Below are 27,164 nucleotides of genomic sequence, written 5' to 3'. Positions count from 1 at the left end.
TATTAACTGCTTCCAGTTGCTGACCTGCTATTTTGTAGCTAAATGATAAAGGATCTATCTTTCTGTGTATTCGCAGCACATTACACTTGTCTACATTGAGATTCAGTTGCCATTCCCTGCACCATGCGTCAATTCGCTGCAGATCCTCCTGCATTTCAGTACAATTTTCCATTGTTACAACCTCTCGATACACCACAGCATCATCTGCAAAAAGCCTCAGTGAACTTCCGATGTCATCCACCAGGTCATTTATGTATATTGTGAATAGCAACGGTCCTATGACACTCCCCTGCGGCACACCTGAAATTACTCTTACTTCGGAAGACTTCTCTCCATTGAGAATAACATGCAGCGTCCTGTTATCTAGGAACTCCTCAATCCAATCACACAATTAGTCTGATAGTCTATATGCTCTTACTTTGTTCAATAAACGACTGTGGGGAACTGTATCGAACGCCTTGCGGAAGTCAAGAAACACGGCATCTACCTGTGAACCCGTGTCTATGGCCCTCTGAGTCTCGTGGACGAATAGCGCGAGCTGGGTTTCACATGACCGTCTTTTTCGAAATCCATGCTGATTCCTACAGAGTAGATTTCTAGTCTCCAGAAAAGTCATTATACTCGAACACACTGCTCGAATCTCGATTTTTTCCATCTTCGCAAATCGCTGCGGGGGAACAAAAACAGAGCCACGTCACCGCCACAGTTGTCTGTCACGAGCACTGACGTGGCACGTGGCGACAGGCCACAGCCCAATGAACATCACGTGAACAACTCGTTGCGCTGACGCTGACCTCTCGTGGTGATTCCGATTACTTTTCGAACTACCCTCGTATTAAGCTGTCAGAAGAGCGGCTGTAACGGCAGAATGGGTTGGTCAAGAGAACTCAGTGACTTCGAACATGAAATAGTCACGGAATGTAACCAGAATAAAAAATACAGCGAGGTCTTTTCAACCCTTCTGAAGCCGCCCAAGTCGATTGTTGGTGATGTGAATGTGAATTGGAAATGCGACGGAACAAACGGAGTGAAACTAAGACCAGGCAGACCTGATGTGCCGGAAGACAGCTATTGTCGAGTATTGTCGCGGGCAGTTGTAGAACAGCACATGAAATCAGTGGAAGGAATCACTTGTGGGTTCAAGAGTACTACCAGCAGTCCAGCTGCTGTGCGTAGGGAGTTCTAGAGAATGAGGCACATGGTCGAGCAGCTCCTCATAAGCGACACATATCTGTAATCAATGACAAGCGATAGTGAAGATGGTGAAAAGAGGAACGCTACTGGACTGCAGCACTGTGATAGAAGGGTTTGGTTTTGGCGAATGACTGGAAAACGTTACTTACCGTCATGTGTAGTGGCAACAGTCAAGTACAGAGGAGACGGTGTTACGGTATAGGGCTGTTTTCCGTGGTTAGGGTGTGGTTCCATAGTACGCTTATGAAAACCCTAAATGTGGATGGATATGAACAGATTTCACAGCATTGTGTGCTGCATACAGTACAGAAACGTGTCCGAGACGATGATTGTATTAGCATGACAAGACACTCTGTCACAAAGTGGCGTCTGTAAAGCAGTGGTTTGTCGAAAATAACATTCCTCATAGGGAATGACATGCCTAGGGTTCTGGCTTGAATCCAGTGGGACGCTTTCTAGTCGAATTCCCTTGAGACACCAGCGCCAAATATCACTGTCTTCTCTGGTTTCACCTATTGAGGAAGGTCCGCCCCTGGTAGCTGACTGGTCAGCGCGACGGAATGTCATACCTAACAGCCCGGGTTCAATGTCATACCTAACGCGGGTTCGACTTCCGGCTGGGTCGGAGATTTTCTCCGCTCAGGGACTGGGTGTTGTGTTGTCCTTATCATCATTTCATCCCCATCGACACGCAAGTCGCCCAAGTGGCGTCAACTTGAGAGACTTGCACCAGGCGAACCGTCTACCCGACGGGAGGCCCTAGCCACATGCCGTTTCCATTATTGAGGAAGAAGGCTACCATTCCTCCCCATACATTCAGACACTCCTCTGAAAGCGTCCCCAGCAGAGTTCAGTCATCAAGGCGAAGTGTAGACACTCCTCATTATTAATGCCCACTGACCGGCGTCCGGATACTTTTGATCAGTTAGTGTGTGTCTCATTACTGCTGTCACTGAATAGTGGAAATGTACCGCTGCCAGACTGCACCAGCGTTCACAAATAATGCTTTTAACTGCGATCCACTAGCCAGGAATTATTAAGACGAAGCAACACTCGGTGTACTCGAGTCGGACTCTCCCGTTCACAGACGAAGCCGACTCACACTGCAGTGCCGGACTTCCAGTGGGAGCCTATTTCTCCACAACGGTGGTACAGTTCCATTACTAAACTCTTGCGGTCGCGTTGCAACTGCGTTCGCTGTGTCTTTGTATCGAAACAGCGGTGCAGATGAAGGTCTGCTGACCCAGATACAAAGTTATACAGTGTGTAATGGGCATAAGCGCAAATATTTCTATTGATGACTGAGGACGGAGTACTGAACAACGTTACATTAGCGTTTAGGTCATTTACAGAAAAATTATTATAGCTGTTAAAAACCGTATGTTTTCAGGTTGGCCGGCCGGAGTGGCCGAGCGGTTCTAGGCGCTTCAGTCTGGAGCCGCGTGACCGCTACCGTTGCAGGTTCGAATCCTACCTTGGGTATGGATGTGTGTGATGTCCTTAGGTTAGTTAGGTTTAAGTAGTTCTAAGTTCCTAGGTGACGGATGACCTCAGATGTTAAGTCCCATAGTGCTCAGAGCCTATTGAATCATTTTTCAGCTTGGGTGGTACCTCCAAGTAAATGTGGCAAGAGCAAGCCGTTAATGCTTGTCGTCCCCTCGGCAGCAGGTCAGGTGTTGAAGTGTCGACACATGCACATAAAATGGTTAGTCTACACTGTTATTAGCCTACACCGACATGGGTAGTCCATTCAGTGATGCAGTTATGACCGTGCAGAAAATATCAGGTAGTAAGTTATGGGGCATGAGTGCGGGAAGACAATGTAATGATGTGCATACATATTAAGGTGCTACATATAAAAACAATTACACCCGTTACACCCTTTATATCAACAGTACTGCCGGTTAGTAATTTTCACGTATATAGGCTAATGTATGTTCTTCGTAGAGACCTAGTCATAAATGTCAGCAGTTTGTGGTCTCGTGGTTAATGTTTTAGACTCTCGATCACGGGGCGCCTGGCTCGATTTCCACCCTGTTTTCTCAGCTTGGGACTGGATCTCTCTCTCTCTCTGTGTGTGTGTGTGTGTGTTTTCCTCACCTTCACTTCATCGTCATCGACTCGCAAATCGCCAGTGGTAATAAAAAGACTTGCACTAGGCGACTGAACTCCCCAGAAGGAGAATCATGGCCAAATATGCAATACTCATATTTCATTTTTTTAGTAAGCTCTGACTGAAACCGGAAATCATTGATTATTAACTGCAGTGAACGACTAAGTATGTCTATAATTTGCTTTCGAGAGATATTGCAACTACTCTAGAACCTGTAGTGACTTTTGCAGAATTGGAAAAGGAAAAGAAGATAAGCGTCATTACAGAAGGAGCACAAGCGTATTGAACGTAGATTGGGGAAGGAAATCGACTGAGGTCATTTCAAAAGAACCAACCGAAATTCGCCTTAAGCGATCTAGAGTAATTGTACGAAACCTAAATTCTGGTGGTCGGATGAGGATTTGAACCACCTTCGTCCCTGATGCAAATCCACTGGCTTAACTACAATACTGCTCGCTCTGGGTATTTCAGAGCTCGAGTTTGCTCTTCCCGAGATACGGTGACATTTAAATCGGTGAAGCACAAGTACGAAGTTGCACACTTTCTGATAAAACGTAACTGCACACTACTAGTCGATCCCATCGCCTCTATGATTTCTGGAACTCTTCTGGCGGCACTTTCGATGAGGCGTCTGATTGTTTGTGGAGGAATGGCAGCCCAATGGTCTTCATTGGTCGAAACCAGAGAGGGTAGTGATGTTGAACGTCAGAGCCTGAAGCGAAATAAACGTGCGAACTCATCCCAAAGGCGTTGCATTGGCTACGAGTCGACACTGTGGGTAGGCCAGTCATTTTTAGAAATGTTGTTACCCACTGACCAGTGTCTCACAGATGGTCCTTAACGTGATCATACAAACAATTATCGTCCTCGAACTATTTCTCCATTGTAAGCAGTACACAATGCTGCAAAATATGTTCATATCCTTCCGCAATGAGCGGTTTCTTAAGCGCAACAAGTGGACCACATCCCAACGACGAAAAGCACGTCTATACCGTAACGCCACCGCCTCCTCCGCACTTCACATTCGGAACGAAGCATGATGGCAGGTAACTTCGCCAAGCCAGACCGAAACCTGAGGACTGCCGCAGAGTATGCCGTGACTGAACATTCCATATCACTCGACTGATTATTCCGTGTCATTCGTTTCGAGTCCAGTGGTTTCGCTCCTTACAATCACGTCAAGCGATGCTTAGTACTGGCTACAGAAGTGTATGAGTCATGAGGAGCTACACGACCAGTGTAGCCCATTCGTTTTAACTCCACACACACAATAATTGTGCAAGCTGGATTGCTGGTACCACTTTGAAACACACGAGACATTCTTCCCACGGTTTACAACCACCCACCTTCGGCACTTCTGAACAGTGTGTACTTGACGCCTGCCTGGTCTCGATTCAGCTGCGGTTGTTCCTTTGCGTTTCCACTTCACAACCGCGTCCATTGTGGACTTCGGCAGCTTTGGAAGGTTTCAAACGGTCCTAATGGGTTTGTTAATCACACGGCCTCCGATAAACGGTCTACGTTCGAAGCAACTGACCTCCCCTAACCAACATATTCTGCTCTCACTGCTTCTCTACTGGAAACACAATACTCTCCGCTTCCTTATATACTGGCAGATCCGCCTCTCATGTCGCTTACCGGTTAATTCCACTTTACGCACATACTTCCGAATATACAGGGTGGTCCATTGATCCTGACTGGGCCAAATCTCTCACGAAATAAGCGCCAATCGAAAAAACTACCAAGAACGAAACTTGTCTAGCTTGAAGGGGGAAACCAGATGGCGGTATGGTTGCCCCGCTAGATGGCGCTACCATAGGTCAAACGGACATGAACTGTTTTTTTTTTTAAATAGGAACCCCATTTTTATTACATATTCGTGTAGTACTTAAAAAAATAAGAACGTTTTAGTGGGACTACTTTTTTCGCTTTGTGATAGATGGCGCTGTAATAGTCAAACATATGGCTCACAATTTTAGACGAACAGTTGGTAACAGGTAAGTTTTTTAAATTAAACGTAGGTACGTTTGATCACTTTATTTCGGTTCTTCCAATGTGATACATGTACCTTTGCGAACGTATCATTTCTGAGAACGAATGCTCTTACAGTGTGATTACCAGTAAATACCACATTAATGCAATAAATGCTCAAAATGATGTCCGTCAACCTCAATGCATTTGGCAGTACGTGTAACGACATTCCTCTCAACAGCGAGTAGTTCGCCTTCCGTAATGTTCGCACATGCATTGACAATGCGCTGACGCATGTTGTCAGGCGTTGTCGGTGGATCACGATAGCAAATATCCTTCAACTTTCCCCGCAGAAAGAAATCCGGGGGACGTCAGATGCGGTGAGCGTGCGGGTCATGGTATGGTGCTTCGACGACCAATCCACCTGTCATGAAATATGCTATTCAATACCGCTCCAACCGCACGCGAGCTATGTGCCGGATATCCATCATGTTGGAAGTACATCGCCATTCTGCCATGCAGTGAAACATTTTGTAGTAACATCGGTAGAACATTACGTAGGAAATCAGCATACATTGCACCATTGCACCATTTACACTGCCATCGATAAGATGCGGGCCAAGTATCCTTCCTCCCATAATGCCGCACCATACATTAACCCGTCAAGGTCGCTGTTGTTCCACTTGTCGCAGCCATAGTGGATTTTCCGTTGTCCAATAATGCATATTATACCGGTTTACGTTACCGCTGTTGGTGAATGACGCTTCGTCGCTAAATAGAAAAATCTGTCATCGTCCCGTAATTTCTCTTGTGCCCAGTGGCAGAACTGTACACGACGTTCAAAGTCGTCGTCATGCAATTCCTGGTGCATAGAAATATGGCACGGGTGCAATCGATGTTGATGTAGCATACTCACCACCGACGTTTTTGAGATTCCAGGTTCTCGCGCAATTTGTCTGCTACTGATGTGCGTATTAGCCGCGACAGCAACTACAACACTTACTTGGGCATTATAATTTATTGCAGGTCGTGGTTGACGTTTCACATGCGGCTGAACACTTCCTGTTTCCTTAAATAACGTAACTATCCGGCGAATGGTCCGGACACGTGGATGATGTCGTCAAGGATACCGAGCAGCAAACATAGCACACGACCGTTGGGTATTTTGATCACAATAGCCACACATCAACACGATATCGACCTTTTCCGCAATTGGTAAACGGTCCATTTTAACACGAGTATTGTATCACGAAGCAAATACCGTCCGCACTGGCGGAATGTTACGGGATACCACTTACTTACACGTTTGTGATTATTACAGCGCCATCTATCACAAAGCGAAAAAAGTGGTCCAACTAAAACATTCATATTTCTTTACGTACTACACGAATATGTAATAAAAATGGGGGTCCCTATTTTAAAAAACGCAGTTGATATCCGTTTGACCTATGGCAGCGCCATCTAGCGGGCCAACCATAGCGCCATCAGGTTTCCCCCTTCAAGCTGGACGAGTTTCGTTCTTTGTAGTTTTTTCATTTGATGCTTATTTCGTGAGATATTTGGCCCGGTCACTATCAACGGATCACCCTGTATACTGGAAGATCCACCTCTCGTGATACTTAGCAGTCAGTTCCACTTTACACTGTTGCTTTCGATCATATACTGTACTTGCTATTCGCTGTAGTACACACGATATTAGGCGGCCGTAGTCATCGTTGCGTGGCCTGTTTCTAAGCTGTCCACTATAGCAAAAACAGTAAGGCATACAAAAAATAATTTCTGAAATCTTACAGAAGCATATTACAACGTTTGAAATTGCTTTCATGTTGCCGCAGGCCTTTAAAATCTTACCGTCCATCGCTAGTCTACATGGTATCTAATGACGCCTGCTAATTGTGTGAACTGGGGCATTTCAAAGGCAGCAGTTACAAACAACAAACATAGAAAATGCTGAAACATTGTGATGAGGGCCAGGCTGTACCGATCGCTGTGGTAGAGGCCGCGGCGCTAGCATTACGAGGTGGTGCTCCGTTAAGGATACAGGGTACTTATAAATGGTGGAAAAATCGAAATTTTTTATGACTTTATTAAATTCTATAGTCTTTCCTGATTACATTGATATATACATCATAGTGTTTCAATTGAAAAACGACCTATAGACACCAAATTTTAATGTTGCGGTCATTTAGGCTTCCACGCCCCCTTTATTTCTGTTACAGAAACCAGTATTATTTCGATAAGAACTGTGAACTTTCTGTTTCCAGCGATTATACGTATGATACATAGCATATCATGGTAACAGTGCAGGTTTCTACTGTCTGTAAATGATTGTCTTTTCTGGTATTTACTTTTATTTCGCTAAAGCAGTTTGTTTACGTGTTACTGAATGTTTGTTGCCCAAGTGCTACATATATTTGTGGAACTACATGTACTTTAGTGTGCAATAAATAAGAACTATGCCACGCATCAAGAAATTCAATAAAAGGAAATTCCGTGGTAACCAGTTCACAAACAAAGCAAGCCACACTGTTGAAAGTAACCTATGTATCAGTTCTTCAGTGAAGAAACCCCCACATGGCACGCCTCCTGGTGATTCAAATTTTTGTGTTAACAATAACGCTGTTTGTAGTGGATTTGTTGTTGTTGATGTGGGCATCTTACCTTCTTTGATAAAGGAAATGGCAAAATGTAAACAATGTGATGGTGTAGGCTGTCTGGAAATAATTAAACAACAAAGTAGCAGGAAGGGCTTAGCGTCAAAATTAGTTGTTCTGTGTAGATCCTGCAATAAATCTGCCTATAAAATGACTTCTAACAATGTGCATAATTCATATGATGTGAATTTGAAGTTGGTGTATGCAATGCGTGCAATAGGAAAACGAAAAAAGGCTGCTCAAACGTTTTGTCGTTTGATGGATCTTCCTCCACCTCCCAGTAGGTTCAGCAAGTACAGAAAAATACTTTTAGGTGCCTTGACGGTTGTGTCTAAAGCATCTATGAAACGTGCAGTAGAAGAAACTGTAAATATTAGTGGAACAAGGGACGTTACTGTTTCACTTGAGCCGGCCGGAGTGGCCGAGCGGTTCTAGGCGCTTCAGTCTGGAACCGCGCGACCGCCTAGGGCATGGATATGTGTGACGTCCTTACGTTAGTTAGGTTTAAGTAGTTCTAAGTTCTAGGGGACTGATGACCTCAGAAGTTAAGTCCCATAGTGCTCAGAGCCATTTGAACCATTTGTTTAACTTGATGGGGCATGGCAACGTAAAGGACATCGTTCCTCTGGTGTTGTAAATGCTACTTCTCTGGAGAATGGAAAAGGATGTTGAGTGCTTATCTAGGTAGTGCCCCAAATGCCATGGTAACGCTGAAGGACATATTGAACATCAGTGTTCTAAGTATTATCATGGTTACAGTGGAGGTATGGAGTGTGATGGAGCTCTAAAAATATTTCAGAGGTCAGTGCCCGTTTAGAACGTTAGGTACACGAATTACCTAGGCGGTGGGGACTCTAAAGCTTTCAATAAAATTAATGTGTTCAATGGTTATGGTGATACCATGGTAATAAAACTTGAGTGTTGCGGACATGTGCAAAAGAGGAAAGGTGCTAGATTGAGGAAGCTACGAAAAGAAATGGAAGGAAGTCGCTATCTGATGGAAAATCTCTATCTGGCCGAGGCAGGTAGACATTGAAACAGACCTTCTTCAGAGTTATTATGGATTGGCAATTAGACGAGCTGCCCCTCTGACTGATATTACAGCAATGAGAAATGCTGTATGGGCCACCTAATTTCATTATTTGTCCACAGATGACCGCCCAGTTCAAGGACTTTGCCCTAAAGGAGCAGATTCATGGTGTAGTGTGGTGAAATATACCACCATAAGCATTCTCTTTCTGAGCCTGTTATGAATTAAATAAAACAAATTTTTAGAGACCCGGATGACCCTGTTTTTCTTAGTAAATTTCTTCATGGGGGCACTCAGAATAGATATGAAAGTTTCAGCCATTGCATATGGGAAAGGTTACCCAATAATGTTTTTGTAGGACTAAATACATTAAAATTGGGTGTACTAGATGCAGTGATATGTTTCAATGATGGAGTGATAGGAAGGTTGGAAGTCCTGAGAAATTTAGGCATAAAATGTTGCTCAAATATGGAAGATCAATTGCTTGTGTGTGACAGACAACGGGTGCATGAAGCTGAAAGATTCGCACTTCAAGTTACCAAACAAGCAAGAAGTGCTAAAAGGTATGTCAAGAGGAAGCTTCACGATGAAGAAATGCTGCAGGATAAAGACTATGCTTCAGGAATGTTCTGAGGTACAGTTTAATTGGATTCATATCTTCATACGCAATTTCCCACAAGTTGTATTTTTTAGAATTAATTTACAATTATTTCCTAAAGCTTATAAATCATTGCTCTAAATTTTTTCTGTTGCAATAGTCTATACTTATGTATTAGACCTAAGTTTTATTGCAGGATCAACTAAATTATAGAAAAATACCATTTTTATTAGGAAAAAAAATATAAAAATTAAAATGTAAGATGCGATTTTTTTATCCTTGTAATATACATACTAGGTGGAATTAAATAGGTCTAGTACCTCAGTCATCATGTTATACAAATCTGGTAAAAATTTGTCCTCCCTCAAATGTATAACATTGGATTAAACGGTACCTCAATTTGAGGAAGCATTTTGGAAAGAAAATGCATCAATTTTTTTTTAATTTTTTTAATAACCATAAGCAGGTTGAAAAAATTCAAAGTACTTCTAATTTCTTTGGAAAGTGTGCTGCATTACCTGATATCAACAGAAAACCTGAAAAACATGTACGAGTACATTATAAACTGTGTCTGAAAGAAATAGGTGTAGATTTTTACATAATATTGAGCTGAAAAAGTGCCCTGTATCCTTAACCCAGTCAGAGGCACCAGCCCAGCCATACTCTAGACACAGCTGTTAATATAAGGATATGCAGCCTACAGTTGCACGTAACTTTATCGTTTACCTAGGTTTCAACGTTAGTAATAACGTCTTCTTCAGAACCTGCAAAAAGTTAATACTGTAATGTGCTAGTAAATTATATTAGATATGGTCATCCTACGGGATGCAACGTGTAGTACTTACATAAAATATTATTTAAATGCTTGCCTAAAACAAGTCATATCCTAAGTCAATTTTATAAAACTTGATGCATAAAATTGACTTAGGACATGGCTTGTTTTAGGCAAACATTTTATGTAAGTACTAAACGTTGCATCCTGTAGGATAACCATATCTAATATAATTTACTAGCACATTATAATATTAACTTTTTGCAGATTCTGAAGAAGACTTTATTGCTAGCGTTGAAACCTAGGTAAACGATAAAGTTAATCTGCAACTGTAGGCTGTATATTCTTATATAAATAATATCAGTTGCTGTCGCTGCATAAAAATGTTAAAAATTATGATAGACGTTAATGACAGCTCGCGGCGCTTCTGGTTCTCGCTTTGTCACGGGGAGAGCCGCTCCTGTCCAGCAAGTAGTATGTTGACGGCTGGGCTGTGCACACTACACAGCCCGGAACACGATCTGATTCATGTGGTGCCTCCTCCGCAGTAGTTTGCTTATACACCTACATCTATCTACATTTACACACATACTCCGCTAGCCACTGTGTGGCGCATAGCGGACGGTACCTTGTACTAGCGGTTTACCTTCCCGTTCTATTCGCAAACAGAGCGAGCGAAAGACGACTCTCTACGTGCCTCCCCACGGGCCCTAATTACTCTTGCCTTTGCGGTGCTAACGCGAAATGTACTTTGGCGGCACTGTAAACAGTCAACAGTTAGCTGCATAAGCCTGTTCTCTGAAGTTTCTCAATGTCGTTTGGCGAAAGGAGCCTCGTCTTCCCTCACACGGATTCCCATTTGAGTTCACGAAGCATCTCCATAATACCTGCATGTTGATCGAAGCTACAGGTAGGACCCGGTTCTGAACTGATTCCCTTAATCCGGCTTTCTCGTGATCCAAAACACTCCAGCAGTTCTCCAGACTGGATCGCACTAGCGTTCTATAGGCGATCTCCATTACAGATGAAACATACTTTGCTAAAATTCTCCACATAAACCGAAATCGAGCATTCACTTTTCCTAATACCGTCTATCTGCGCTCGTTCGATTTCATATCGCTTTGCAACGTCGCGCCTAAATATTTAAACGCCGTGACTGTGTCAAGCAGCACACTACTAACTCTGTATTACAACATTACGGCATAGATTCGCCTACTCTTCTACGAGGGCTGTTCAGAAAGTAACCTCTGGTTGATTTAAAAAAATAAACCAAGTTAAATAAAAATATTTTAATATATACATCTTACAACTACATCTTTGCACTATTTTTCTACATAGTCTCCATAGCGATTGAGGCACTTATCGTATCTCTTCACAAGCTTTGAAATTCCGTCTGCATAAAAATCACCCGCTTGTGCCTGGAGCCAGCCTGTGACCGCATCTTTGAGCTCTTTGTCGTCATCAAACCGCTGTGACCCGAGCCATTTCTTCAAATGCATGAAGAGGTGATAATCACTTGGCGCCAGGTCTGGGCTGTAAGGTGGATGGTTGATAACGTCCCACTTGAAGGACTGAAGAAGGGCCGTTGTTCTGCGAGCAGAGTGAGGACGGGCGTTATCGTGCAAAAAAACGATACCGGAAGTCAGCATACCACGGCGTTTGTTCTGTATAGCCCGTCGTAACTTTTTTATTGTTTCACAGTACACGTCTCGATTAATGGTCGTACCACGTTCCATGAATTCAACCAACAACACCCCTTTGGCATCCCAAAACACCGTTGCCATCAGTTTTCTGGCAGAAAAATCTTGCGAGGCTTTTCTTGGTTTGGTAGGCGAATTTGAATGTGCCCACATCTTTGATTGTTCTTTTGTCTCAGGGTTCACGTACTTAATCCAGGTTTCGTCACCGGTCACGATTCTGTTTAACAATGGTTCTCCTTCGTCCTCATAACGTGACATAAAGTCTAATGCAGAGGCCATTCTTTGAGTTTTGTGGTGGTCGGTAAGAATTTTGGGCACCCATCGTGCACAGAACTTACGGTAACCCAATCTTGCTGTCACTATCTCGTACAAGAGAGTCTTAGAAATCTGTGGAAAACCAGTAGAGAACTCCGACATTGAGAAACGTCGATTTTCACGAACTTTTGCATCAACTGTCTGAACGAGTTCGTCAGTCACCAATGATGGTCTACCACTCCTCTCTTCATCACGAACGTTTTCTCGTCCACTTTTAAATAAACGTACCCATTCACGGACAACTCCTTCACTCATAACTCTTGGTCCGTACACGGCACAAAGCTCACGATGAATAGCTGCTGCAGAATATCCTTTGGCTGTAAAAAACCTTATGACAGCACGCACTTCACATTTGGCGGGGTTTTCTATTGCAGCACACATTTCAAACTGCCACAAAAACTAAACTAGCGCAGGTACGACGTTCACTCGACCACGGCTTGATGCCGACTGACCTGTTGAGTGCGTGAACGCACAGATGGCGTCGCTACTCCCCCCACAACCCGCACTGTGACCGATCGGAGGTTACTTTCTGAACCGCCCTCGTACATTAACTTACAATTTCCTACGACTACAACAAGCTGCAACTCATCACACCAACTGGAAATTTTGTCTAAATCATATTGTACCCTCCTACGGCCTCTCAACGACGATACCTTTCCGCACACCACAGCATCATCAAAAAACATTCGCACGTTGGTGCTCATCCTGCTCGCCAAATAATTTATGTACATAGTGAACAACAGCGGTCCCATCACACGTCCCTGGGGCACTTCTGTCGATACCCTCGACTCTGTACTGAACGCAAGGCTTACTACATCAAAGCTCGATTAATCACAATACCGTGACAGGCAGATCATAGGTGATACCTGTAATACACATATAAAAAAAAAGATTTGCATCACCTCGGTTCCCAGAGTTCTGGAATCTGCACAGAAAATTGGAATAGAAATCAACATAAACACACAGTAGAACGTCCTCTTGCATTGATGCATGCCTGTATTCGTCGTGGCATACTGTTCACAAGTTCATCAAGGACTGTTGGTCCAGATTGTCCCACTCCTCAACAGCAATTCGACGTAGATCTCTCAGAGTTGTTGTTGGATCACGTCGTCCATAAACAGCCCTTTCGAATCTAATGGTTCAAATGGCTCTGAGCACTATGGGACTTAACTTCTAAGGTCATCAGTTCCCTAGAACTTAGAACTACTTAAACCTAACTAACCTAAGGACATCACACACATCCATGCCCGAGGTAGGATTCGAACCTGCGACCGTAGCGGTCACGCGGCTTTCGAATCTATCCCAGGCATCTTAGATAGGGTTCATGTCTGGAGAACACGCTGGCCACTCTTGTCGAGCGTTGTCATTATCCTGAAGGAAGTAATTCACAATACGTGCACGATGGGGGCGCGAATTGTCGTCCATGGAGACGAATGCGTCGCCAATATGCTGCCGATATTGTTGCACTATCGGTCGGATGATGTCATTCACGTATCGTACAGCCATTACGACGCCTTCCATGACCACCAGTGGCGTACGTCGGCCCCATATAATGCCACCCCAAAAAGGCAGGGAACCTCCACCTTGCTGCATTTGCTGGACATTGTGTCTTAAGGTGTTCAACCTGACCGGGTTGCCTCCAAACACATCTCCGTCGATTGTCTGGTTGAAGGCATTTGCGACACTCATCGGTGAAGAAAACTTGATGTCAATCCTGAGCGGTCCATTCGGCATGTTGTTGGGCCCTTCTCCACCGCGCTGCATGGTGTCGCGGTTGTATAGATGGACCTCGCCATGGACGTCGAGGGTGAAGCTGCGCATCATACAGCCTGTGGCTGCACGAAAGCATTATTGAACATGGTGGCGTTGCTGTCAGGGTTCCTGCGAGCCATAATCCGTAGGTAGCGGTGGTCATCCACTGCAGTAGTAGCCCTTGGACGGCCTAAGCGAGGAATGTCATCGACAGTTCTTGTCTCTCTATTTCTCCTCTATGTCCGAACAACATCGCTTTGGTTCACTCCGAGACGCCTTGACACTTCCCTTGTTGAGAACCCTTCCTGGCACCAAGTAACAATCGAACCGCGGTATTGACCTTCTAGGCATGGTTGAACTTCAGACAACGTGAGACGTGTACCTCCTTCCTGGTGGAGTGATTGGAACTGTACGGCTGTCGGACGTCCTCCGTCTAATAGGAGCTGCTCATGCTCTTTGAGCGGGTTTAGTGACATCTCTGAACAGTCAAAGGGTCTGTGTCTGTGATATTATGCCTACAGTCAACGTCTATCTTCAGGAGTTCTGGGAACCAGAGTAATGCAAAACTTTTTTTGATGTGAGTATTTGACTCCCTTCCAAATGAAAGCACGATTGTTCAGGGGATTAAAAATTAATTGCAAATAGTTCTCCCGAGAAACTCTGACTGTTCTCGGATCTGCAAATTTTAATACCGATATCTGCGCCAAAAACAGTTTTCCACACTCAGTCTAGAGAACGCCAAGTTGCGATATTTTACCAGGGAACAACTTCACAACAAGTGTTGCACATTTACGTTATTCTGTGGAGAAATGTAATTTCAATGCTTCTATACCTAAAATCATGGTGATGTCTTTCCAAGAATCCTGACTAGCGCAAGGTCTTCGTAGGAACAAATTACAAAGTTCTAGATTCTTGGTTGCTAAAAGCCCTTAATCCAAGAAGATGCTATTCGTCTCAACCTGGGAAATTTAAGCTATATGTATATATCCTAGAAGAATTTTTACAAAATAATAAATTTCCAAAACCATTATACTATCGCCCCACCTACATGGCACTGAACTATCGGCAATAAAATGTAAGGACAATGTCAGAACGCGGACTGTGAACGTGAGTTTATTAGGTCAGTTACAGGTATAACTAGAAAACATGGAATAGAAACGATGACATTGCTGAATATCTGCAGCTTAGAAGAAACCAACATAAATCATAAAAAACAACTGATTGAACCTCACGTAGGTTAATCTCAACAGAAAATTACGTTGGAGAATCATCACACTGCGCAGTTTACGGATGTTCCATCTAGGGCCGTACCGAGCCTGCAGCCACAGAGGGGGTGTGGAAGCTGATCGGACAAAAGAAAATAAAAGAAGAAAAAAAGTCGGTTTAAGAATTATCCGGCAGATATGCGTGAGTTCTCTTATGCTTTGCCTAGGAGAAGTAGACTTTCTCTCAACTGACAACTAAATACAGAGGCTGAGCGGTTCTAGGCGCTTCAGTCCGGAACCGCGCTGCTGCTACGGTCGCAGGTTCGAATCCTGCCTCGGGCATGGACGTGTGTGATGTTCTTAGGTTAGTTGTTAGGTTTAAGTAGTTCTAGGTCTAGGGGACTGGTGACTTCAGATGTTAAGTCCCATAGTGCCTAGAGCCAGCCAACTAAACACACGCTGTTGTCGCAGTTTCATTTCGCCCAGTTACATTCTGAAAGGAACCACTACTACCGAACTGACTTCTATCGCTAACAATGTTTATGTGGCAACAATTCACCTGGGTCACGCAGCTGCCGTCTACTCGCTCATGTTCAGCAATGGATATTTTGCTGCTACTTATTTCAGGTATGATACGCTCTCAGGGGTCGCCGACCGAGTGCTGAAGCATGACACGATTTTTGTCTGTTTCTGCCGACTGAGGACTGGAGCGTGTCGTGATTATGGAGCAGCAAGCAAAACATGTGGAAGGTACGTGTAATTTACTTGTCCCTCCGTCCAGTAATTCTGCGGCTCCCAAGTATCAATTGATGCGGTTACCTGTGTAAGTAAAAAAAAAAAATCACGAATAAGCATTCTGTGACTGATTAATAACTCTCGCTGCGTGGTCTAGGGCGCTTTGTCACGGTTCGCGCGGCTCCCCCGTCGGAGGTTTCTTGTCCTCCCGCGGGCAGGAGTGTGTGTGTTGTCCATAGCGTAAGTTAGTTTAAGTTAGATTAAGTAGTGTGTAAGTCTAGGGACCGATGACCTCAGTATTTTGGTCCCATAGGAACTTACCAGCACCACCACCACCACTACCACCAAATAACTGTCGTTGTACTTATAGACAGGTACATACTCTTTTCATCTACGCTGAGCCCTCTCATGCAAACAAGCGTTTGCATGAGAGGTCATTATAGTGATCAAGCTAGTGGTATCCTAAGATCACTGAAAATAAGCCTTAACAACGTATTAGCTATTTTGTGCTTACTACAGTGCAAATGAAGCTCAGTACATCTTAAAAAATAGAAAACCTTAATGTTCCTTGTTAATCACTGCGATAGATTCATAATTTGTATAATTCTTGTACCAGTACTCCCGTAATTTTATACTCGTAGGTATGAAGCTGGGCATCCATCATGCTCTTCTGTCTACGACAATTAAAAGCCAACTTTATCTCAAAAATTTCCACAAATATAAAGCTTTAGTGCAAAATTGGTAGGCACTGTTAGAAACCGGTTAAAAAACCTTTCTAATGATAACAAGATTATGAAAAGTAAAGTTGCCACCCACTCACCATATAGTGGAGATGCTGAGTCGCAGGTAGGCACAACACAAAACTGTCACAAATAAATCTTTCGGTCAGTAAGGCCTTCGTCACCAATAGACGACACACACACACACACACACACACACACACACACACACACACACACACACACACACACACACGCAAACGCAACTCACACACACGACTGCAGTCTCAGATAACTGAAACCACAGACGAGTGGCAACTTTCCTTTTCATAATATTGTTACTTTCCATCCTGGATTTTCTATTGTTTGACTTTCTAATGGTAACGCATTCAAACCTGTACGATCAGTATGCTTTGGCTCTGAGCTCTATGGGACTTAATATCTTAGGTCATCAGTCCCCTAGAACTTAGAACTACTTAAACCTAACTAATCTAATGACACAACACACATCCATGCCCGAGGTAGGATTCGAACCTGCGACCGTAGCGGTCGCGCGGTTCCAAACTGAAGCACCTAGAACCGCTCGGCCACAGCGGCCGGCTCAGTATGCTTTGAGAAAAAGCCATGTTGACTTGAAAAATAATATATTTGATCAATTCTCGCTGCCAGTCGGTTTCGTTGTGCTTCATTTTTATGAAGCCTATTTACAACATTAAAAATAGTTAATAAGTCTCGAAAAAACTGAATAAATGTAGTTTTCTGGGGGAGGAGGATCGCCATTAGATCTGCCAGGGGTGCAAGGTCTCTGGTTTTCATTTCTAGCAGCGATATCGGCACATCTTTCGCGTGAATTAACTTCAAGTACAACTACGTTAACATTCACGTGCTCCTTTGTTACTTACTGATGGTGAAGCAGGGTCCTCATATTCAGTCACCAACTTCGCCCCAAATTACGTTGGCGATACATCGACGAAAATAAAGAATTTTATGATGGCACGGGCTTTCGGATTGCCTATTAGAATGAAACAAATACAGAACGACTGTATTATAAAAACTTTCAGCAGATCAAGTAACTGTTTAAGTTTTCCTATAAAGCAATATGTAACAACGCAACGAAGGAAAACTCTGAAATGAAAGTCGACATTGTCAGACCGCGAACGTTACAGCTTGGCATCGTCGAAACATTCCCGCTTCAGAAAGCACTTTAGAACATTGCATCTGAGTAACAAACTGCAGCATTTGCTCGTAATGATTCACAATAACGGTACAGTGCATAATAAAGAGTATTCAAAGGCACCGCAGCTTTAACGCGGAGTCTAATTCCTCTGTTCTTATGATTTTGCTTTGAAAATAAAAGAATAACCCACCTCCAGCTACTTCAGAATTGTGTCGTCCTTTGGAGCCGGGGAAAATGGAAAATGAAATTGGTATGCGTTGCACGTAATTCTCAGAAAGGAAAATTTCATTAACAACGCGACGTGTACTGCTAAATTACGCCATTTAACGTTATTCCGCGCCCGGAGGCATATGACTTTTATTCGGTCGCTCTGTTGCTGAGAAGAGCGCTCAAGCTAAAATGAAATGCACTCAGCGAAAGCTGCTGCAAAGAGGGTTAGATCCTCATCATAATGGCTAAGTAAAGGGAAGGCACTTGGCGTCTGCTCAGTAGCTTATTTTAGGAGAGAGTAAATAATTCAGAACTGTGTGGATATTTTCGAGTGAAAATTTACCTTAAAGATGTATTTAATACTTCAATATATGTGGAACAGCAGCTGCTTGATGATAAGATGTACAGCTTTGATGCGCCCTTGTTAAATCTGAATCAGGTGTGCTAGCGACTCCGATGTGTGGACCATTCGAGCTAGCCGACTGGCTCTGCAATACAGCTTGAAAGCAGTGCTGGACAGCATTACACTTTCCATGGCATTGTTTTCCTCAAATGATCTTTACGTTTGTGAAGCATATGCTAGGCAGTTCCCACAAGCGCAGTAGCACCTACTAATTGTAATTGCTATTATATTTTCGTTGTTTTAATTTCGTGGGACAGGCACACACTACCTTCCGAAAATACTGAAAAGCGGAAGTGTCGTAGAAGCTTTTCTTGAAACGGTGGAATGTAAGTCTGCTATAGACACGTAAAGAATTTGAACAGACATCACTGCTTCATGTAAAAAAGTATGTCGTATATTAGATCAGGACGACTTGTATGCGTTTCATTGTTTTTGGATGCAACACCAGCGCGGCAGCGGTGGTAAAGAACCACAGGAATTTACCATTGGGTTATCGGTAAGCGGCGATTAATTCAGTTAATGCCGTTTATAGCTTTCACTGGTGCAGCTTCAATGCATCAACATACCTCTGACACATACTGTAGCAGAGTCCTGTTTTCTAATTTGCATTTGTGGTGCACCTTTATTGGGCGTCATTTAACCGTCGTGTTGCCTTACTGAAACGTCTTACAAACTCACGTAAGGGGACGTCCTGGAAAATTTTTTGCTGTTGACGTTACGAGAGGTTACTATGTCTATCAAATTGCTAATAGCCTTTTAGTACAAAAGAGATAATGCGTAGTCCAGTCGTCGGCTCACACAGTTAAATCCAACACATTCCCTGGCCAATACATCGGCTGCCCGTTTCACATTCATTGGCCATCAAGATCGAATGATCGTAATCTGTATAGTATCCTGACCTAATGGCGACCCAAACTCCGGCTCCCATATCGGTCAGAACTTGTCTTGGGTGCGCTCACTCCTAGGAAGGCGTCAAGGACACTCACAGTATACAAGGTGGTCAGAAACCATCTGAAAAGCTTGTAAGGGTGCTGCAGGGTAGTTTCCAAGTTAATTAGCGACGAAGTTAGCCAACCAGGTCGTTGCCCGCGCATATTCAAGCAGATTGTCGGAGACAGTGTCGCCAAACGTGTTCTTCGTTTGGTTGCCTAAAACTGAACAAGTAAGGATCGAACCAGAGCTATCGTCTACTCTATGAGAAGAACTGCGCTAATTACATATGGCTGGCCGCTTGAGTTTGCGCAAGCTACGGTCTCATTGACTAATTTCAATGCTAATTAACTCGGAAAAGGTGCAACGTGTCGAATTATTTTTCTTAACATTTATTTCTCGGCACAATCTGTCCTCCAACACCCATACAAGCTATTTAGACTGTTTCTGACCAACGTCTATTATCAAGGTGCCCTCAGCTGCCGGTCGTGGCCCTTGTTTAAGGACTCGCATCGGCTGTTGAAGGCAATGCGTATCGCCGGCGACACAGACTGAGGGAGGAGATTAGCCGTGTCATTTCGCTGGATTTCTACCGCATTCGTACTTTTGATGACTTTGTTAATTCCGTGCGACGACGTGGCTTATAAAACTATCTTGTTATATTTTGGCTCTAGTGGACTTTGACACGGCACCTATGGCTCTGAGCACTATGGGACTTAACTCTGTGGTCATTAGTCCCCTAGAACTTAGAACTACTTAAACCTAACTAACCTAAGGACATCACACACATCCATGCCCGAGGCAGGATTCGAACCTGCGACCGTAGCGGTCGCGCGGTTCCAGACTTTAGCGCCTGAAACGCTCGGCCACCGCGGCCGGCACACGGCACCTATGATCTGATTTACTTATTCTACTGTGTTACAGTTGTGAATAAGCCCGAGTATTAAAGTCAGTGTCGAATCCTTCTGTCGGTACATCAGCTGCTTTACATATCAGCCTGCAGGGAAGGATGAACAGTTAAGTCTGCAGACAAAAGCTGTACACAGGAAATGAATAACTGCTCGCATTATGAACCTCATTAACTTGTCCACAAAAGAAGAGTAAAATATGTATAGCAGTCGATAGCGGGAACTTTGAAATAAAAAGCAAATGCTGTCAATAGGTACTTTTATCTGTGGAGTGTTGACTATTGTAATGCGGCTTTTACAGGGTGTTTCAAAAATGACCGGTATATTTGAAACGGTAATAAAAACTAAACGAGCAGCGATAGAAATACACCGTTTGTTGCAATATGCTTGGGACAACAGTACATTTTCAGGCAGACAAACTTTCGAAATTACAGTAGTTACAATTGTCAACAACAGATGGCGCTGCGGTCTGGGAAACTCTATAGTACGATATTTTCCACATATCCACCATGCGTAGCAATAATATGGCGTAGTCTCTAAATGAAATTACCCGAAACCTTTGACAACGTGTCTGGCCGAATGGCTTCACATGCAGATGAGATGTACTGCTTCAGCTGTTCAATTGTTTCTGGATTCCGGCGGTACACCTGGTCTTTCAAGTGTCCCCACAGAAAGAAGTCACAAGGGTTCATGTCTGGCGAATAGGGAGGCCAATCCACGCCGCCTCCTGTACGTTTCGGATAGCCCAAAGCAATCACACGATCATCGAAACATTCATTCAGGATATTAAAGACGTCGGCCGTGCGATGTGGCCGGGCACCATCTTGCATAAGCCACGAGGTGTTCGCAGTGTCGTCTAAAGCAGTTTGTACCGCCACAAATTCACGAAGAATGTCCAGATAGCGTGATGCAGTAATCGTTTCGGATCTGAAAAATGGGCCAATGATTCCTTTGGAAGAAATGGCGGCCCAGACCAGTACTTTTTGAGGATGCAGGGACGATGGGACTGCAACATGGGGCTTTTCGGTTCCCCATATGCGCCAGTTCTGTTTATTGACGAAGCCGTCCAGGTAAAAATAAGCTTCGTCAGTAAACCAAATGCTGCCCACATGCATATCGCCGTCATCAATCCTGTGCACTATATCGTTAGCGAATGTCTCTCGTGCAGCAATGGTAGCGGCGCTGAGGGGTTGCCGCGTTTGAATTTTGTATGGATAGAGGTGTAAACTCTGGCGCATGAGACGATACGTGGACGTTGGCGTCATTTGGACCGCAGCTGCAACACGGCGAACGGAAACCTGAGGCCGCTGTTGGATCACCTGCTGCACTAGCTGCGCGTTGCCCTCTGTGGTTGCCGTACGCGGTCGCCCTACCTTTCCAGCACGTTCATCCGTCACATTCCCAGTCCATTGAAATTTTTCAAACAGATCCTTTATTGTATCGCTTTTCGGTCCTTTGGTTACATTAAACCTCCGTTGAAAACTTCGTCTTGTTGCAACAACACTGTGTTCTAGGCGGTGGAATTCCAACACCAGAAAAACTCTCTGTTCTAAGGAATAAACCATGTTGTCCACAGCACACTTGCACGTTGTGAACAGCACACGCTTACAGCAGAAAGACGACGTACAGAGTGGCGCACCCACAGGCGCACCCACAGACTGCGTTGTCTTCTATATCTTTCACATCACTTGCAGCGCCATCTGTTGTTGAAAATTGTAACTACTGTCATTTCGAAAGTTTGTCCGCCTGAAAATGTACTGTTGTCCCAAGCATATTGCAACAAACGGTGTATTTCTATCGCTGCTCGTTTAGTTTTTATTGCCGTTTCAAATATACCGGTCATTTTTGAAACACCCTGTATGTGCATAACAGTGAAACAGATATATCTCGACACTCACTGTAAACTGTACACATTTTTATACGAACTAATTATGTTGCTGTTGTTTATGATGCCAGTTCTTGAAAATATTTGCCATTTAGAGATTTTATTACAAAATAATGCTTTGTGGTATAAAGAGATCGACAGTTTTAGTGCTTGAATTTGTTGATAGTCAGCTTAGACACACTAACTACTCAACAGTTCCTGGCCGCAAACGCATTACTCACTTGCAGGCTACTTGTCGTTTCTGGGCTGGCCTGCGGGAAGACCGTGGTTTTAATTCCTCTCGCTTCAGTTGCCACACATCATGCGTGCGTGCTGAAACAAGAGAAAATACTCCTTATTTAACGTGATAACGTGTTCGTCGATTCAGAGAGTCTCTAGTAACCTGGAAGTATAAGCTGCAGTCAGTGATTCTTTTATCAAATACTGAACTCGAAATCAGTTATCCCAGTTTTCGATCCAAAGTAAGACATTTGTTGCTTGAAATGTATTATACATTTTCCAGTGTGACAGTTTAGTGATTTGTGCAATAACAATTATTTTCTCAAAAATGTCGACTAGTTGACTATTTTATTGTGTTTATGTTTAGAATTCTCACTTGTTTCTGTTTCACATAATTTTATTTCATAATAATTTAAATTAGCTTCATTTTAATTATAACAAAAAAAAATTCAAGAAGAGTCAATCACGCTGTTGGATTTCGGTAGAGCCTACAAAAAATGAATCCCGCTTTCAGTACATGAAAGTATTTTAATCCTAATCTACACTACTGGCCATTAAAGTTGCTACACCACGAAGATTACGTGCTACAGACGTGAAATATAACCTACAGGAAGAAGATGCTGTGATATGCAAATGAACAGCTTTTCAGAGCATTCACACAAGGTTGGCAACTGTGGCGGCACCTACATCGTGCTGACATGAGGGAAGTTTCCAACCGATTTCTCATACACAAACAGCAGTTGACCGGCGTTGCCTGGTGAAACGTTGTTGTGATGCCTCGTGTAAGGAGGAGAAATGCGTCCATCACTTTTCCGACTTTGATAAAGGTCGGATTGTAGCCTATCGCGATTGCGGTTTATCGTATCGCGACATTGCTTCTCGCATTGGTCGAGATCCAATGACTGTTAGCAGAATCTGGAATCGGTGGGTTCAGGAGGGGAATACGGAACGCCGTTCTGGATCCCAACGGCCTCGCATCACTAGTAGTCAAGATGACAGGCATCTTATCCGCATGGCTGTAACGGATCGTGCAGCCACGTCTCCATCCTTGGGTCAACAGATGGGGACGTTTGCAAGACAACAACCATCTGCACGAACAGTTCGACGACGTACGCAGCAGCATGGACTATCAGCTCGGAGACCATGGCTGCGGTTACCCTTGACGCTGCATCACACAGGAGCGCCTGCGATGGTGTACTCAACGACGAACCTGGGTGCACGAATGGCAAAACGTCATTTTTTCGGATGCCAGGTTCTGTTTACAGCATCATGATGGTCGCATCCGTGTTTGGTGACATGGCGGTGAACGCACTTTGGAAGCGTGTATTCGTCATCGCCATACTGGCGTATCACCCGGTGTGATGGTATGGGGTGCCATTGGTTACACGTCTCGGTCGCCTCTTGTTCGCGTTGACGGCACTTTGAATAGCGGACGTTACATTTCAGATGTGTTACGACCCGTGGCTCTACCCTTCATTCGATCCCTGCGAAACCCTACATTTCAGCAGGATAATGCACGACCGCATGTTGCAGGTCCCGTACGGGCCTTTCTGGATACAGAAAATGTTCGACTGCTGCCCTGGCCAGCACATTCTCCAAATCTCACACCAATTGAAAACGTCTGGTCAATGGTGGCCGAGCAACTGGCTCGTCACAATACGCCAGTCACTACTGTTGATGAAATGTGGTATCGGGTTAAAGCTGCATGGGCAGCTGTACCTGTACACGGCATCCAAGCTCTGTTTGACGCAATGCCCAGGCGTATCAAGGCTGTTATTACTGCCAGAGGTGGTTGTTCTGGGTACTGATTTCTCAGGATCTATTCACCCAAAATGCGTGAAAATGAAATCACATGTCAGTTCTAGTATAATATATTTGTCCAATGAATACCCGTTTATCATCTGCATTTGTTCTTGGTGTAGCAATTTCAATGGCCAGTAGTGCATATATGTGTCTGAAACAGTAAAGAAGTATTCATTAGTTCCCTGTAACGATCACATAAATACCAGGTATTTTTTTCTTTTCTTTTTTTCCAGGGTCAAATTGGTCGCGAAGTTAAAACAACAATGAAAATCCGGTGAAGCTTTGTACACGAGTGTTGTACAGTGTTTCTGCTCTGCTTTCAGTTCTGGGCCCACAGCGAGCACGTAAAGATACCTAGAGCCATAAAGTCTCCTGCCAATTGTTTAGTGCGTGCTCTAATTCCATTTCTTCATGCTGAGAGGTTCCGCCTGATTTCAAGCAGTCCACATAATGTAACTGTCATGTGTGACAGCAGAGTACTGCAGTGGTTCAAATGGCTCTGAGCACTATGGGACTTAACTTCTGAGGTCATCAGTCCCATAGAACTTAGAACTACTTAAACATAACTAACCTAAGGACATTACACACATCCATGCCCGAGGCACCGTAGCGGCCGCGCGGTTCCCTACTGTAGCGGCTAGAACCGCTCCGCCACACCGGTCGGCTACTGCAATGGTCAGGAACTTTAGCAGGATGTACAGACGTTCAAGATGCAGGTAATCAAGGAAGGAAGCGAGCGTCAACCGATGATCTTGTTCTACAACTACTTGTACGTCAACATCTACATGTATTTCAGTAGCCACCGTACAGTGCATCGCAGAGGGTACCCTGTACATTACTTGTCATTTTCATTCCTGATCCACACGCAAACAGAGGGAGGGGAAAAACGACTATTTCTCTATACGAACCCTAATATCTCAACTTCTCTTCATAGTCGTTACACGAAATATACGTTCGCGGCAGTTGACTCGTTCAACTGCAAAAGCCTGTTCTCTACATTTTCTCGGTAGTGCTCCACGAAGAGAACGTCGCTTCCTTTCAGTGATTCCCACTTGAGTTCCCGAAGCATGTCTGTAATACTTGCACGTTTCTCGAACCTACCGGTAATAAATCTAGGAGCACGTCTTTGAACTGCCTCAGTGTCTTCCTTTATCCGACCTGAAATCTGGTTTCGTAGCATAGAGCGGACCAGGTTGTGGAAAGGGGTCAAGGTCAATTACTGTTAGTTATACAAGAACACACACAACTTTATTCCTCAGACCAATGTACAATTTTCCTTTAAAACAACAAAGATCAATTCACGGCTGAGGGCCCAAGTAATTTCTCCAGAATAAGTTTAAATGATTGCTTTTAATACACAATATCTTCTCGGCTAAAGGACGAATTAATATTTGAGATCAGCTAAGAAAATTCTTTAAAAGCCAAGCATTTACAAATTCCGGCTAAAGGTCATATTAAGGAAAATTCAAGTTAATTCTTCGGCTGAAAGCCCAATTAAAAAAAATTTCTTTTCGTAAAGAAGGAGAGACTTTAAAGATAAGCCTTTACACAGCACAACAGAAAAACTTAAAGTATCTTGTCGGCTGAAGTCTAAAGCAATTACCCAAGAATAATTAAAGACAACCTTAAGATAAACGTTTACGGAACACGGGTGAAGGCCGTTTTAAGAATTAAAGATAATTAAAGAGAAACCTTAGAGACAAGGATTTACATATTAAAGCCACAGATTCTGAAACAAACGCGGCTAAAGGCCTAAATACAGAGCAATAAGAATTTTAAAAGAAACATGGCTGAAGGCCTAATCTTAGAATAGTTGTCATGAAGTTTGGCTGAAGGTCATACACTAAACATGAAACAGACAATATTAATACACGATTGAAGGTCTGGCACAGTACCTGCGACCAAATAAAATGACAATCACAAACAACAAACAGCGGTGCTCAGAAATGTTCCAAGGGTCGGCCTGGGGAGGAAATTGTAACCACAGTTTAGGTGAGATAGGCAGCCAAAAGTAACACTAAACAATCGGGTTGCAACACGACCTAGGGACGGCTGAAGAACCAACCAACAACCTAATCAATTCCCTCTGTCGCAACCGACCAACTGCCTACTCCAGTACGCAGACAGCATTCATCTACTCAGTGGAAATCACAGCAGCTGCACACTGTTCCACGTAAACACACTTGCACAAGAACTCGAACAATCGTAAAAGCAATCACTGTGGAACAACAAGGACGAATCAATTCGACACACAAAGAGTTTCCACAAGCGGTCGGCGACCTAATACACGTCGTCCGATGAGACGGCCGACCAAACGACCAACCCGTGTCGTTCCCACTCAAATTAAGTGTGTCGGTGACGGTTGGGCGAGTCTTGGGTATACGAAGCTGAATGCAGCTCCAACCAGACTCAACTAGATGTCCGTTCGGAACTCGGAGACACGGAGACCCGGGCACCCTGGCTCGGTCCCATCCATGCAGAGGTAACTCTTCCCCACTGGCCACGACATCTCTGCACAAGGAAGGAACCGACCCACGTCCGGCAGGATGACCAGCTGACGAGGCCCAGAAACGGTCAAAAGACAAAATACACGTCGCCCGATGAGACGACCAACCGAACGACCGACCAATGGTCGTCCCGCTCCAATCTCCTTCCGTCGGACAGTTCTAGTGTGTCACCAGTGGTCGACGAGCACTGGCTGTCCGAACCTGCCACTCACGGGCAGGTAAGGCAGGAAGTTAGTGACGCCAGTAAGTGGAATAAGAAAACGAGGCGGCAGTATGGTAAGAGAAGATGACAGACAATAAACGGTATGAACACGAGCCGCCCACAGCTCACGACCTAGTGCGGATTCCAAACACTCGAACCCTA

The 27,164-nt window shown here is 44.0% G+C and overlaps 1 long non-coding RNA gene across 1 annotated transcript in view; it reads right to left on the bottom strand.

The window, feature by feature from the left end:
- LOC126161235 (uncharacterized) overlaps positions 1-27,164 on the bottom strand; it is a 524,432-nt gene that overhangs the window by 170,301 nt on the left and 326,967 nt on the right. Inside the window, exon 2 of the long non-coding RNA XR_007534885.1 lies at positions 22,493-22,583. This is a non-coding gene — a long non-coding RNA (uncharacterized LOC126161235). The remainder of the gene's footprint in view (positions 1-22,492; positions 22,584-27,164) is intronic.

The sequence above is a fragment of the Schistocerca cancellata genome, chromosome 1 (genome assembly GCF_023864275.1).
Source record: "Schistocerca cancellata isolate TAMUIC-IGC-003103 chromosome 1, iqSchCanc2.1, whole genome shotgun sequence".
NCBI lineage: Eukaryota > Metazoa > Arthropoda > Insecta > Orthoptera > Acrididae > Schistocerca > Schistocerca cancellata.
The sequence above is the reverse complement of the archived record's forward strand: the minus strand, read 5'-3'. Positions and strand labels throughout refer to the sequence as shown.